Source organism: Schistocerca americana, chromosome 1 (genome assembly GCF_021461395.2).
Source record: "Schistocerca americana isolate TAMUIC-IGC-003095 chromosome 1, iqSchAmer2.1, whole genome shotgun sequence".
Classification (NCBI taxonomy): Eukaryota; Metazoa; Arthropoda; class Insecta; order Orthoptera; family Acrididae; genus Schistocerca; species Schistocerca americana.
In genome coordinates, this window is record NC_060119.1 from 304,319,651 (window position 1) to 304,336,345 (window position 16,695).

The 16,695-nt window shown below is 38.6% G+C and overlaps 1 protein-coding gene across 1 annotated transcript in view; it reads right to left on the reverse strand.

The window, feature by feature from the left end:
- Nucleotides 1-16,695, reverse strand: part of LOC124545366 (leucine zipper putative tumor suppressor 2) — a 421,767-nt gene that overhangs the window by 319,359 nt on the left and 85,713 nt on the right. The window lies entirely within an intron of this gene.

Here is a 16,695-nt window from a genome sequence, read left to right on the forward strand (position 1 = left end):
AAATTATTCGGTGGAGCATCTTCTATGTCGCGTTAAATTTTTGCACCCTCTTACGGAAACACCCTATATATTATCACAACGCCTGTTGCTTATCCATGTAACGTTTTAATCTCTTAACCATTAGGTCTCTGGGTTGTAATACGCTTATTTTTTAACATTAATTTGAATTCAATAGTTATTAATAAACTGAAATGTTAATTAACATTTAGTGACTGGATTCATAATTTTTTCAAGACATTATAATTTCATTTGTAACGACTGATTCATTAACTATTTTTAGTAATATCATATCTGTGTTTTTAATACTAAGTTTGTGTTTTTGTAATCTCCAGAAACAGAAAAGTATTTCAAGTTCTGTTTTTCACATTTTGGTGAAATTTTAATTAATAATTTACTTTTTCAAACGATTAGTTTTTATAGACTAAAATGTTATTTTTAGGAAAATTTTGATTCGCGTCAATATTTGTTAACTAACATTTATTAGTAGCCCAATTAATGAACTCGAATATATGTTCAAAAAATCTGCATCCAGAAAGAAGCAAACAGCGATCTCTTTACTACGATGTTGGAACTCTATGCGCTAAACTACGAAAGATTTGAATAGACAGAAATGTTTTGGTCTTAATAGCTTTTGGAGAGTTTGAAAAAATCGATTACTTGGAGTGTTTTGCGCTATACTGCACTAGGAAACTGATGTCCAGAGTAATATGTCATTATTTACTCGTATCACTTCTCCACATATTTATCCTAAAGCCCACGTTTCTTCTATGATTTGAACACTTTACTTCTGACTCTAAAAACATTTAAAAATCCACACTGGTCGACACAAAGTCAACATTACACCGGGCATTGACCTGCAAGCCCTTCGAGTATGATTATAATCGAATATGGCCCGTCCGTTGGTTGCGCTGATCAGTGCACAACACGATCTTCAGAATAAACTGACTGGAAGGAATGACACAACTATTCCATTACACATAATTTTGAGGAGCAGATTATTTTCAGTTCTAAAAATTTTGGGAAATCATGGTTTGCACGCAGCTGTATTGCCATTGTATTAAGAAACAATTTTCGGTCATAAACAGACGATCCTCAGGTATAATGTGACATCATAATCGGATGTATGACAGGCCAATACTATTAACAAGCATCATTTCATAAATCAACATGTTAATTCAGCTGAAAACCTAAACCACATACAGCACACAGTATGTCCGTGGCGAAGCACATGGAAAGACTTGTAGTGTGTTTACCATGTGCGTCGCATGTATCTACTAAGTGCTATGTGTGTTCCAGGTTTCCAGTTGAATTCATATCTTATAGCATGACCAAAACCTGTTGTTTAGTAAAACGACAACACAGCTGATTGCAAACCATGATTTTACAAAAATGTTGCATTAGAATCTAGCGTTCTAATGGCCTATCTTCACATATCTCAGGCCTTCGGCATCCTTCCTAGGTACGAAATGCATGTATTGAGACGTCGTATTCCACAGGCTGTAGGTAAAATGCCTTGTGTGAACTACGTCTGAAGTTACATTCAAGGACACGAATGGTCACTCAGTCTCTTTGAGATAGCATTTGTTTCCCTGTTTAATTCGCTCTTACTGCCAAGAACCATACATGTTATGACATCTTAGAACATTTCTCAATGGCGTAGTTACACACGTATGATACTACCGATTCTTTCCAGAGCCGCATTATTTTAGGAAACACCTTCTCTCTCTTCACCAGGGCGAATTGTTGCAGTATTCAATGGCTTAGGGAGCAGCAGGTTCCAAATTTCCGTCCAGCCATCACGAGTTTATACTACGACGGTTTACCTATGTCACTGTACGGAAAACACCGGGATTGGTAGCTAAAAGATCCCAGCAAGTTTTCTGCCTCTTTATTGACATTGTGAACTTGCGTTCTGTCTTTAAGGATCTTTCCGTTAAAGCTTCCTTCGTTCTTTCTTTCCACATTTTATTCGATAGTATTTACATGGAACCGACCACAAACTAGTTTTTAAACACTTATTATTTCAAACCAGGAAAAGCACTGTTGTCACCGTTCCAGAAGAATCATGAGGTACGCAGTGAAGATCTCTGGGACGTCTTTGCGGCAGCATTGATTTGCTATATCATACTTGGTGTTGGAAGGCTGGTGAAAATAGAGTAGCTGCCCTTACAGTATACGAATCCTTCACGATTTAACTGCCCAATCGGTTGCAAAATGTTTGGTTACATTGTTCAGTAATTACAGAGGCGATAAGTTAGCCGTTAACCTGTAGAAGGATGGGTATGTGCGGTTGTATGTGGCATAATACACTAGAGTAATGGCAAGTCGCGCTGTGAACCAGAAACGCGACGTAATTTCGTTGTGCCAAGTGCTTTATGTCTCCTATCTATACACCCCCCATTTCGAAATTTGCAGTTCTTAGAATAGGTGTACTACTGTGATTACCTCCCCCCACGAACCATGGACCTTGCCGTTGGTGGGGAGGCTTGCGTGCCTCAGCGATACAGATGGCCGTACCGTAGGTGCAACCACAACGGAGGGGTATCTGTTGAGAGGTCAGACAGACGTGTGGTTCCTGGAGAGGAGCAGCAGCCTTTTCAGTAGTTGCATGGGCAACAGTCTGGATGATTGACTGATCTGGCCTTGTAACATTAACCAAAACGGCCTTGCTGTGCTGGTACTGCGAATGGCTGAAAGCAAGGGGAAACTACGGCCGAAATTTTTCCCGAGGGCATGCAGCTTTACTATATGGATAAATGATGATGGCGTCCTCTTGGGTAAAATATTCCAGAGGTAAAATAGTCCCCCATTCGGATCTCCGGGCGGGGACTACTCAAGTACTCAAGAGGACGTCGTTATCAGGAGAAAGAAAACTGGCGTTCTACGGATCGGAGAGTGGAATGTCAGATCCCTTAATCGGGCAGGTAGGTTAGAAAATTTAAAAAGGGAAATGGATAGGTTAAAGATAGATATAGTGGGAATTAGTGAAGTTCGGTGGCAGGAGGAACAAGACTTTTGGTCAGGGGAATACAGGGAGGAGGAGGAGGATATTAGTGTTTAACGTCCCGTCGACAACGAGGTCATTAGAGACGGAGCGCAAGCTCGGGTGAGGGAAGGATGGCGAAGGAAATCGGCCGTGGCCTTTCAAAGGAACCATCCCGGCATTTGCCTGAAGCGATTTAGGGAAATCACGGAAAACCTAAATCAGGATGGCCGGAGACGGGATTGAACCGTCGTCCTCCCGAATGCGAGTCCAGTGTGCTAACCACTGCGCCACCTCGCTCGGTGGGAATACAGGGTTATAAATACAAATTCAAATAGGGGTAATGCAGGATTGGGTTTAATAATGAACAAAAAAATAGGAGTATGGGTAAGCTACTACAAACAGCATAGTGAACGCGTTATTGTGGCCAAGATAGACACGAAGCCCACGCCTACTACAGTAGTACAAATTTATATGCCAACTAGCTCTGCATATGATGAAGAAATTGATGAAACGTATGATGAGATAAAAGAAATTATTCAGGTAGTGAAGGGAGACGAAAATTTAATAGTCATGGGTGACTGGAATTCGAGAGTAGGGAAAGGGAGAGAAGGAAACATAGTAGGTGAATATGGATTGGGGGAAAGAAATGAAAGAGGAAGACATCTGGTAGAATTTTGCACAGAGCATAACTTAATCATAGCTAACACTTGGTTCAAGAATCACAAAAGACGGTTGTACACACGGAAGAATCCTGGAGATACTAGAAGGTATCAGATAGATTATATAATGGTAAGACAGAGATTTAGGAACCAGGTATTAAATTGTAAGTCATTTCCAGGGGCAGATGTGGACTCTGACCACAATCTATTGGTTATGAACTGTAGATTAAAACTGAAGAAACTGCAAAATGGTTCAAATGGCTCTGAGCACTATGGGACTCAACTGCTGAGGTCATTAGTCTCCTAGAACTTAGAACTAGTTAAACCTAACTAACCTAAGGACATCACAAACATCCATGCCCGAGGCAGGATTCGAACCTGCGACCGTAGCGGTCTTGCGGTTCCAGACTGCAGCGCCTTTAACCGCTCGGCCACTTCGGCCGGCGAAGAAACTGCAAAAAGTTTGGATTTAAGGAGATGGGACCTGCATAAACTGACTAAACAAGAGGTTGTACAGAGTCTCAGGGAGAGCATAAGGGAACAATTGTCACGAATGGGGGAAAGAAATACAGTAGAAGAAGAATGGGTAGCTCTGAGGGTTGAAGTAGTGAAGGCAGCAGAGGATCAAGTAGGTAAAAAGACGAGGGCTAGTAGAAATTCTTGGGTAACAGAAGAAATATTGAATTTAATTGATGAATGGAAAAAATATAAAAATGCAGTACATGAAGTAGGCAAACAGGAGTACAAACATCTCAAAAATGAGATCGACAGGAAGTGCAAAATGGCTTAGCAGGGATGGCTAGAGGACAAATGTAAGGATGTAGAGGCTTATCTCACTAGGGGTAAGATAGATACTGCCTACAGTACAATTAAAGAGACCTTTGGAGAAAAGAGAACCACTTGTATGAATATCAAGAGCTCAGATGGAAACCCCGTTCTAAGCAAAGAAGGGAAAGCAGAAAGGTGGAAGGAGTATATAGAGGGTCTATACAAGGGCGATGTACTTGAGGACAATGTTATGGAAGTGGAAGAGGATGTAGATGAAGACGAAATGGGAAATACGATACTGCGTGAAGAGTTTGACAGAGCACTGAAAGACCTAGGTCGAAACTAGGTCCCGGTAGTGGACAACATTCCATTAGAACTAATGACGGCCTTAGAGAGCCAGTCTTGACAAAACTCTACCATCTGGTGAGCAAGATGTATGAGACAGGCGAAATACCCTCAGACATCAAGAAGAATATAATAATTCCAATCCCAAAGAAAGCAGGTGTTGACGGTTGTGAAAATTACCGAACTGTCAGTTTAATAAGTCACACCTGCAAAATACTAAAGCGAACTCTTTACAGACGAATAGAATAATGTGGTAGAAGCCGACCTCGGGGAAGATCCGTTTGGATTCCGTAGAAATACTGGAACACGTGAGGCAATACTGACTCTACGACTTATCTTAGAAGAAAGATTAAGCAAAGGCAAACCTACATTTATAGCATTTGTAGACTTAGAGAAAGCTTTTGACAATGTTGACTGGAATACTCTCTTTCAAATTCTAACGGTGGCAGGGGTAAAATACAGGGAGCGAAAGGCTATTTACAATTTGTACAGACACCAGATGGGAGTTGTAAGAGTCGAGGGACATGAAAGGGAAGCAGCGGTTGGGAATGGAGTGAGACAGGGTTGTAGCCTCTCCCCGCTGTTATTCAGTCTGTATATTGAGAAAGCAGGGAAGGAAACAAAAGAAAAATTCGGAGTAGGTATTAAAATCCATGAAGAAGAAATAAAAACTTTGAGGTTCGCCGATGACATTGTAATTCTGTCAGAGACAGCAAAGGACTTGGAAGAGCAGTTGAACGGAATGGACAGGGTCTTCGAAGGAGGGTATAAGATGAACATCAACAAAAGCAAAACGAGGAGAATGGAATTTAGTCGAATAAGTCGGGTGATGGTGAGGGAATTAGATTAGGAAATGAGGCACTTATAGTAGTAAAGTAGTTTTGCTATCTAGGAAGCAAAATAACTGAAGATGGTCGAAGTAGAGAGGATATAAAATGTAGATTGGCAATGGCAAGGAAAGCGTTTCTGAAGAAGAGAAATTTGTTAACATCGAATATAGAGTTAAGTGTCTGGAAATCGTTTCTGAAAGTATTTGTATGGAGTGTAGCCATGTATGGAAGTGAAACATGGACGATAAAAAGTTTGGACAAGAAGAGAATATAAGCTTTCGAAATGTGGTGCTACAGAAGAATGCTGAAGATTAGATGGGTAGATCACATAACTAATGAGGAGGTATTGAATAGAATTGGGGAGAAGAGGAGTTTGTGGCACAACTTGACAAGAAGAAGGGACCGGTTGGTAGGACTTTTTCTGAGGCATCAAGGGATCACAAATTTAGCATGGGAGGGCAGCGTGGAGGGTAAAAATCGTAGACGAAAACCAAGAGATGAATACGCTAAGCAGATTCAGAAGGATGTAGGTTGCAGTAGGTACTGGGAGATGAAGAAGCTTGTACAGGATAAAGTAGCATGGAGAGCTGCATCAAACCAGTCTCAGGACTGAAGACCACAACAACAACAAACTGTGATTCACGTGAGTGGACTTAAGAAAATTGTTTATGCGTGAATCATATTCCTTTTCAAAATTCTACAACCCTCAACTTTGGAGCCCTCTTGTAGTATCTTATTCAGGGTCCAACTGATTTCCCTGCATGGCTGAATGTCTGAAGGTAAGGGTCACCTTCGCTTGTGCTACTGTCTCGAGCTTTTACGGAAAAGTAAAGGCATGTATGGTGTTATTAGTAAAGGGGTAATCAAAAATATTATTGTTTCTGTGTATAGGAATATGACGCGACACAACAACTAAGAAAATTGTATCATCAAAGATGGCGGCCACAAGAATCTGCGCACTTACACGTGGTATTCAAAAAGTCTCTCCGCAGTGCCGTTTGATTGTTAGCCGCATGTGCAGTATTCCACAGTGAATATACCGAAATGAAACTCAGTGAAAGACAAGTTATTAATTTACTGAATATTCATTTTTACTTACAGATTTTCACATTAAATGTGGAAATTGTCCCTCCTGTTGTTGAATACTCAATTAGATTCGTCTAAATGTTTCCAAACACAAGCCGTAAAATTTTTTTCTGTGACAGAAGCAGCGAAAGTGGATATTGCAGTTTTCAATTCATTGATGGATTTTGGACGGTTTTTATATACAAGTGCTTTCGCTGCACCCCAAAAGAAAAAGTCAAATGGTGTTAGGTCAAGCGATCGTGGAGGCGAAAGTCCCTGTGAAATTATGCGATCACCAAAAACATCAGCAAGCAGTGTCGTTGAAACGCGAGCTGTATGCGAGGTTGCTCCATCTTGTTGAAAATAACCGTTCTCCTATGAATGGGTACAGAATATCACTGCAGTATCGTTGTGCGTTTATTGTTCGTTGAAAAACCCAGGCAGGCGAACAATCATACGGCACGCGCGGCTAACTACCATATGGCACTGCGGAGAGACCCCGTATAATATGCTTCTTCTTCTAAAAAATCATTCACAACTAAAGTAATACACGGTCCAGTTACATTAATGTGATCACCACCTATTTTCGATGCCCACGTGCAGTAACCACTCAACAGACGGCAGGTGGCAGCACTAGCAGTGGAGGGGATAGAAAGCGTGTCAAGGGGACGCAGAAAGCAGTGCAGTCGTTGTAATGCGTAAACGGAGCGATTTACCTGACACCCAAAAGGGTATGATCACTGGCTTTGGGGCCAAGGGTGAAAGCATTTCCGAAACGTTTATGTTTGTAATTTGTCCGCGTGCAGCCGCAGTTAAAGTATACCATGCAGGGCAAAATGGTACTATACAAAACGGCCCCGAGGCAACTGTGATGCATCACGGACCATAGCTGAAAAGGGTGAACGACGGCTGTGGAGATGTGTACAGGCTAACAGACGTGCAACTGTTGAACAACTGACCCCCCTGACGAACCAGTGGACTATGAACAGTGTCTCTGAAGTACCGTTCAGCGAACGTTGCTGCGTTTGGGCCTCCGCAGCAGGCGCCTGTTTCATGCACCCATGCTGACTGCTGTTCATCGGTGACGAAGGCTGGAATTTGCACCCCAGCACCGCAAGTGGACGTCCATTGAGTGGTGAGAGGTGGCTTTTTAAGATGATTCTCTTTTTCCTGTCTTATCAGCGTGAAATGTCTGAGAGCAAATAATCGCCGGAAAGGTCCAGGCTGGAGGAAGGAGCATTATGTTATAAGGAATGTTTTCGTTTCATTCTATGGACAATCCCGTCATTTTTCAAGGCACAATGGATCAACAAGTACAGTCGTACATGTATCCTTGGGAACCAAGCACATCCCTACATGCAGTATGTTTCTCGTCGGCTCAGTGGTACCTACTAGCAGGACAATGCATCGTGTGACATACACCCTGCCATATTGTGCCCGCTTCGTGTATTAATTGAATATATGTAATGCATTTAAACAGTGTATGTTCAATCGTGCCTACCAATCCACAGTGGCATTCAATTGTGCCAATATTATGTATTATACATTGTAACCTCCCCACAAAATTTAAAAATTGAAATTAAAAATAATTATTATGTATAGCGATTCTAATTTTTGTGTGACCTCAGAACAAAATTGGTTCCCATTTATAAGCTCCGTGCACAAATGCATTCACATCTAATGTACCCACAAAATTCTTTTCTCATTTAATGTAAGCTCGAAACAGAAAAATTCCTAAACGTCATAATAAAAATAAATTCAGTAACCTGGTAATATTTGGACGACAGCAGTGCTGCGTCGTGGCCCTGTAAGATCATTCTGAATAAAAGCAAAAGTTCTTACCTCAATAAAAACGGCGAATATATCTGCTCTTACCTAAAAATTTTTTTGGCACAGGTCCGTGCAATGCTGTTTTATGCATTTGTGGTTTGTGAAAGGAAGCAACCGATTTTTTTTTTATATGAATGTTTTTTTTAAATTACTTTATATTACCAAAATTATTATTAGGACATTTTTTAAAACATTTGGATGAAAGTTCAGATACATTACTAGATATGTGCGACGCTGCTTCTTTACCTTATTCAAAAATACTCCATCTCCGGATTCCCAACCAGAGCACACTGCAGACAAGCGCAGACCACCTCAGACAAGCGACTAGCAACAACTAACTGCTACAGTTACACAGTTCGTACTGCAGTCAACACTGCTCTCTGGTCAGCGATTCTCATATCGCAGACATCGCATACCTCTTACATAACCCTCCACTGGGGGGGCAAAAATTTGGCAGCGATGGTGAGTCAATTGGACTTGCCATGAGTAACAAATTTTTCTTAATTAAGTAAGTTTACAGTCACAGAATATATACATATATATAAGTGCAGAACATGAAATAAAATGTAGTGCACATGCAATGAGTACAGAACATATCAAGCAATGACAAAATGTATACGCAATGAGTATAAAACATATTAACAAATGATATAAAGTGCACACGCACTGTAGTAGAGAACATATCAGGTAATGACAAAATGTATACGCAATGAGTACAAAACATATTAACAAATGGCATAAAGTGCACATGCACTGTAGTACAGAACATATCAGGAAATCACAAAATGTATACGCAATGAGTACAAATCATATTAACAAATGACATAAAGTGCACACGCACTGCAGTATTTTTTTTTTTACCATTTTACAAGAACTAGGATAGGAAATGGAAGGATTGCATCATGGTTGTAGCACAGTAGGTTGCACGTAGCTGCACTGAAAGTCCATATCTTTCTACAGAAGCACAACACCAAGTGAGACAATCTGAAGTTCTCTTCCCTGAAGAATTAATCAATGTAGCCAAGACACTGAAATGTCGAATTAATATTCAATGTTATCATTTTGGTAGTACATTAGGTACACCAAACAGTGGGACCATAATAACATCTCTATCGCTCAAGGTGGTGGACAGCATCTCGTGTCAACACCACGTTCTTGTAAGGTACACCAACGTAGAATTAGTGCAAAAACCAAATATAGTGCTCCATGATCATGAGGATAGACAGGACAAACGGATATTGCAGTAATTCCTGGTAATTAGGTCAGAAGGTGAAGGACATTAAGTCTTACGCCAGTCATTATTGAGAATTACACTAGTCTATCAACTGATTTGAGTAATTGGTGGCACTCATCGCCTAGTTACTGAACATTTCTGTACTATGTATGAAGTATTACAGAATAATGTTCATACGTCATCTGATTATAGTGAAAATTGGCAATCATTGGCCAGTTACAAACCATTTTATGCATTATTCAAAAGTGATCATTCAAAACAAGAGTTAATTAATGGCATACTATTTACATAATTCAGCTAGTTATAGTAATCATTGTCACTCATTGGCCAGTTACAAAACATCAGAAGTCATCCTTCAAAACAGGAGTTAAAGAGTGTAGCATCAAGCTACTAGTATTCATATATATAGCATGTAAGTGACATAATACACATATAAGAAACAGTGGCATTCAATGGCCAGTTACTAAACATATAGCAAGTATTGAATATTACAAAACATTTTTCATCATTCAGGTGACATACGACATATTTAAAATAATTATTGGCACTCATTGGCCAGTTACAAAACATCAGAAGTCATCCTTCAAAACAGGAGTTAAAGAGTGTAGAGCAAGCATGCATTATTACAAAATATCATTCACTATTACTCAGAACTCATCATTCAAGTGACATATGACATATTTAAAATGTAACACACTGTAACTATTACTCAAGGTCTGTGATTAGAAAAACATCATTCAGTATTACTCAGAACTCTCTTAAACTGGTAGCATTATTTGGGACTGTTAATACATTTTTTTCTATATTAGTAATGCATTGCCTTGGGATCGATAATTAATTGCTGGGGCATAACAATATTTACTCTTGACTTATTGCTGCAAATGAGGATAGGTAACATCATTCGTCATGAGTCAGCTGTAGCAAGGTTATGAAACAAATAAAGTATATGTGATCACATTCATGAATGACACACACAAATGGTTAAAAAAATGCAAGTACTAGAACAGGTTTAATGACCAACTGCTTATAGCATATTAATTTCATGAATAGCTTGTCCTGGGGAAAAAAATACAAAATGGACTATTAAGCTGAAAGAAGAAACGCATATTATGCTGAAAAGTAGTGAACTTCGAATTAACAGGTAATGAAATGTGTATTAAATATATATGTTCTCTAGCTGTCCTTTCCAAAACCTTCAGTCATCATACCATGCGACATAAGACATACTGTCAAAACGAACTGCAACAAATACTTAAACAACTACATAGCATAAATACATAAACTTCATCATTGTCCTCATCTGCAAAGAAAAACTTAAAAGCGGTGCGTTTAGTGGCCGTATAAAGTTTACCACTATCAACACCTGTAAACAAAAACTTCATTATTCATATCACCATAACTCCATTATTATCATCACTTGTAAAGAAAAAACTTCATTATTCATATTACTGTATTCTTCATCACTATTCATCACCATTCATTATCATCTGCAAAAAGACACTTCATCATACAACTATTCATGGTATAGAGTTCCTTATTTCTAGCAAATTTCATCACTAAAACTAAGATGTGTAGTTCTGTCTGACAGCCTGCATCAATCGCCTCGTATTCTGAAAGAAAAAATTAGTTAAGACCGCTATCATACGATGTGTATAGTATATTATTGTTAATGCTTGTTAATTCTGATCCATTTACTCTTCCTGACGAGGTATTGCATCTTCTTTCGTTCATTCCGAAGGTAAAATTCCCATTTCATAGTAATCCACTGTGGTTTGTTTAATTTATTTCTTTTACACGTTATTGCTTTCTGAGAATGATGAACAATGGTTAATGTCTTGCATTTAAATCATATACCCATTAAATAAAAACTGGTTTCTAGTGATATAATTGAGCATCCAGCATAGCATGACAGAAAACGTAATATGTCAAAAACATAGACAGTGTGCAGGTGCAAAAAATGTACACAGAGTATCACAATGTAGCAAAAAAAAAAAAAAAAAAAAAATTGTAAATAGACGCGATGTTGAGATATCATAAGGAAAAATGTCAAAGTCAACTAGTGTTTGTTATATCTTAAAGATTTCATAGTGCATACAAACAAAACAGGAAAACAATCATACATACACGAAGAATGGAAAATGTGCACGGTCTGATGTGTAACGACAAGAAAAGCGACCTGCTAACCTTACCTTGCCGGGCACTTGCCAAGAAAAAATACGATAATCATCAGTAAGTAGTCACATAAATATAATTGCATCATTGGTCATATAAAAATCAGGAAATGGCATTACAATGTGATAAATCATAAAGTATATTCATTTAATAAAGGGTTTAATATTGGAGACATGGTGATTGCCTTTACTTTTTCTGGTTCTCAAAGTTTCGACGTGTACTACATTGGGGTGAGGAATGCTGCGAATTCGATATGGACCTGCGTATAGAAGCTCAAATTTACTACACTTATTCTTTTCCCTGTTGGATAAATAATGTGTGCGTACTAATATCTTCTGTCCAATGTGAAAGTCACGGCGTGTACAAACCTGTCTTTGCTGTCTTCTCCGGCGCTCTGCGGCACGTTTGATGTTGTTCAGCGCAATGTCAATTATTTCATGGTGTCGTAGTCGACGAGATGTAGGAAAGGTTACTAATTCTTTAATTTTGTTAGGTGGTTCAACATTTTTCAGTATAACAGACGGAGATAGCATAGTAGATTCATTTGGTATGGAATTAATTACATCCTGGAATGAGAGTATGTGTGTGTTCCAATCAATATGTTTTTTATCGCAGTATATTCTACACAGTTTACCAATTTCTTTCATTAATCGTTCACAAGGGTTCAAAGAAGCATGGTACCTGTATATATAGATCGGAGAAATGTTTCTAGCTCGTAACATACGTGTCCATATAGCAGATCGAAACTGTGATCCATTGTCGGAAATTACTTTCAATACATGCCCTACATGGAATAGAAAATGTTTTACAAATGCTTTCTAAACAGTTTTAGCAGTAGCTTTGGGTAACGGAGCGAAGGTAACAAATTTTGAAGTGAGTTCAACAGCGACAAAGATGTAGCAAAAACCTCTATTAGTTCTGGGAATCGGACCAAAAATATCTACAGCAGCCATGTGTCTCAATTTAACAGGTACAGTGGGATGTAACGGAGGAATATGTGAAGTCGTATCTGACTTAGCTTTCTCGCAGATTTTACATGACGCTAAAACTCGCCGAATACGTTTCTCCATGTTGGTAAAATAACAGTTATGTCTCAGTATAAGAAAACATTTTCTGGCTCCGTAATGTGCGTAACTTAAATGAGTATACCAAACTAATTTGTTAACAAGCTCGTCAGGAATACATAATAACCAACTGTTGCTGTCAGGGTGAGAGCGGCGAAACAGAACATTATTCCGTACAATGTAATGGTAACATTATTACTATCTTGCCAAAGGTGTTTAATTTCTTTCCATACGTTGTCTTTACTCTGCTCTTGTGCTATCTCTTGTAATGACGACGAAATGAAATTTTCAAATGCAACTTGGTGAATGTACATGACGCTGAAATTTGCTTTGCCGAAGTTGGTTGCGATGTCTTGCTGATTGTGGCTGAGAGAACGGGATAGTGCGTCTGCTACAATATTTTGTGTGCCGGGAATGTGAACAGTTGTAAAATTAAATTCCTGTAAATAAAGTTTCCATCTGTTTAATCCATCGTGTGTAAATTTAGCGGAAAGTAAAAACTGTATAGCTCTATGATCTGTGTAAACAGTAGTGTGTCTTCCATAAAGAAAATGCCGAAATCTCGTAAATGCCCAAACAACACGTAGTGTTTCAAGTTCTGTAACAGAATAATTGCATTCAGCAGGTGACAGAATGCGACTTGCAAAGGCGATGTTTTTAATTACTGTAGTGCCATCTTCTTCAATTTCCCGAAAAATGTGTACGCCTAAAGCGGTGTTAGAACTGTCGGTGGCAATGGAAAAATTTCTAGTAAGATCTGGATGTGATAAAAGTGGTGCGTTCAACAAAGCTTGTTTCAGGATCACAAATTCAGAATGTGCTTGCCTATCCCAGGACCAAATAGTGTTTTTACCCGTCAATTGACATAATCTAGGGGTGTCTAAAGCAGAGTAATGAATAAATTTACAAAAAGTTAATTAAACCCAAAAAGCTGCGTAATTGTTTCTTCGTCGTAGTCACAGTAATGTCACGTAAAGCTTGAAGTTTTTCCGGTTCAGGCGCAATGCCCTCTGCTGAAATTACATGTCCAAGAAATTTTATAGAAGTTTTGCGAAAGTGCGATTTACTGAGATTAACTGTGAGTCCTTGTGCACGAAAAGTTCGTAACAGTTGTTCAAGAATCAGGTTGTGTTCAGAGCAGTTAGCTTCTGCAATAAGAATGTCGTCTACGTACGTTGTGATTCTGTCTTTTAATGCAAAAGTGTATATCGGATGTCGTCAAAAGTAATAACATTTTCGTGAACAAGATTCTGCGTGTCAAAAGCATTGCTTGCGTTACTGGAAGGTGCAACCTGTACTGTATCTGGTCAAATTCTATCTGACGTGCTATTATTTTCGGGAGGATGCTGTGGCATTTCCACTATTTGTGCTGTTCTGTTATTTCTTCCTGACGTATTACGTTCGGAATGATATCTACTGTCTGGTTCATTCATGATAATTTGTTGTTGCGGATGATTTTGCTGCTGGTAAGACCGACTGTTATTAAACGTACGCTGAAAATTGTGCTCATTACTTTTACGTCTGTCATAATAGTCATTTCTATACGGCGTATTGCGATATGACCTGAAATAGTGTGTTTTCTGTACGTACTGATTTCCTTGTTGCTGTGCGTTACTATTTGTTGGAGCCGATGCTATACGTGCAGTCGGCGAAACATTAAAGCTTGGTTGACCTTGCAGACTGCATTGTTGGTTAGGTATGCTAACCGGCTGGTTTTGATGCTGTTGCGGAGAAAAACCTGTATTGTTATCAAAATGTGTTTACGTCTGCTGAAAATTTTGTACATACTGATGTTTACAATTTTATCTGTTATTAAAATTACGGCGGTAGTTGTCATTTCGGAAGTGTCTAAAGAAAACTGTCACTTTCGGTAAAACTCGTCATATCCGATTTCTTTACTCATTCATAACCCTAGATAGATCGATAGTTGAAGAGTTGTTTTGATAGGTATAAAGGATAGTAGAAGAGAAGGCAGTAGCGCAGACAACTAAAGATGAAACAGCACTACTACAGCTCGGGGCCCTGTGCACGCTATGGCACATATTCATCTAAGTGTAATGAATCCCCTGAGGTCACTTACGCACTGAAAATAAATTTTAGCTTCTGCGTTACAGGCAATGTCGTTAAAAATTCAAAAACAAATTGTTGTATCCAATCCAATGGGTGAATCTGTGTTCTGTCATTTTTAAATACTTTAAATTTTCTCACAGATAGAAAATGCTTGTAATCAAAATTATCGTCTCTGTATGTCTGAACAGGTTCAGGATTGTATGAGAATCTATTTGTCTGTAACTGTTCGGAATCTAACTCAAGTACTCTCTGTAAATTACCTAAATTATACTGGCTGTGTGAGTCTGATCAATGTTCGCAAAGTGGCGTATGCTGTGATGTGTTGGTGACTGAAACAATTTTCATTTCTGTCACTTTAAAACATTCGTCAATTTGGTTGTTCTGTTGTTCAAATTTCTTAACGACTTCCGTATCCAGAGTGCGTGAAACTTCTGCTGACATTAATTTAAACTCGTCGCATATCTGTGTTGCGTTTTCTGAACATTGTTCAGTGACTGCATTAATTTCATCTCTAAGTGATTCTCTTGTGGCTGCATGTGTATTATTTAATTCTTGTGCAACAGATCTAATTTCGTCACTACTGTTCCCAGCACAAGTCTCAATTTCGTCACGTAATTGTTCTTTAGTATCATGATGTTGCACGGTAACGGCTGCAATCTGTTCACTAAGTTGTTTGTTCTGTTCATTTAGGTGATCGTGTTTTTCATTCAACTGTTTGAAATTTTCATTAAGTTGTTTGTTCTGTTCATTTAGGTGATCGTGTTTTTCATTCGACTGTTAGAATCTTTCATTCAACTGTTTGGAATTGTCGTCTTGTTTTTCATTAAGTTGTTTGAAATTGTTGTTTAGTTTTTCATTCCACTGTCCGAGATTTTCATTACGTTGTTTGTACAATTCATTAATTCGTTTGAGATTTTCAGTAAGTTGTTTGTGCTCATTGTCTAGTTTTTCATTCATTTGTCGTAATAATGCCATAACTTGATCCCAGCCAAAATTATCGGCTCTATTCTCTGTACTGTGTAATGGTCTATCTGCAATTATCACGTTTTGTGTAATCATTTGGTTGTTCTGTGATTCTTGAAAATGTTTGCTAATCGGATGTGCACTGTTGGTCACTACACCGGAATTAAATAAATCTGACGAAATTCTGATTACACTGTTCATTCGCGTTAGAAAAATTTGTCTGTTCATTATGTAAATTTTGCAAACCGGGTGTGTCAAACTGGGCACCGTTCATTGCATCGGAACGTGCCGCGTCATCAATTGTGGTTAAATTAACAGAGGACACAATTGAATTTGTTAGCTCATCATTAGCATTAAAATCATTATTAGTGGTCGGTACGCACTGATTATCTGCAATTAGGGGATTATCACTATTACACTGAGTGTCGCAAATATTACCTGTCAAGCTATTCGAGTCGGCTATTTCACTCATTACACATCGCGATGTACTGCTAACAGTTTTTCGCGGCATTTTTCACAAATCAAAATTAAGCACAAATGAAACAAAGACAAAGCAAAAATGCAACAAACACAATTACAACAAAGAGCAATAAATGGCCGATGATCTGTGAAAGAAAAAGTGACAAATTAGTAAATGCGTTGCGCCAGATGCAAACTACATTTAAGTAAATAAGAGCAGATATATGACTACTTCTCAGAGATTCACAAA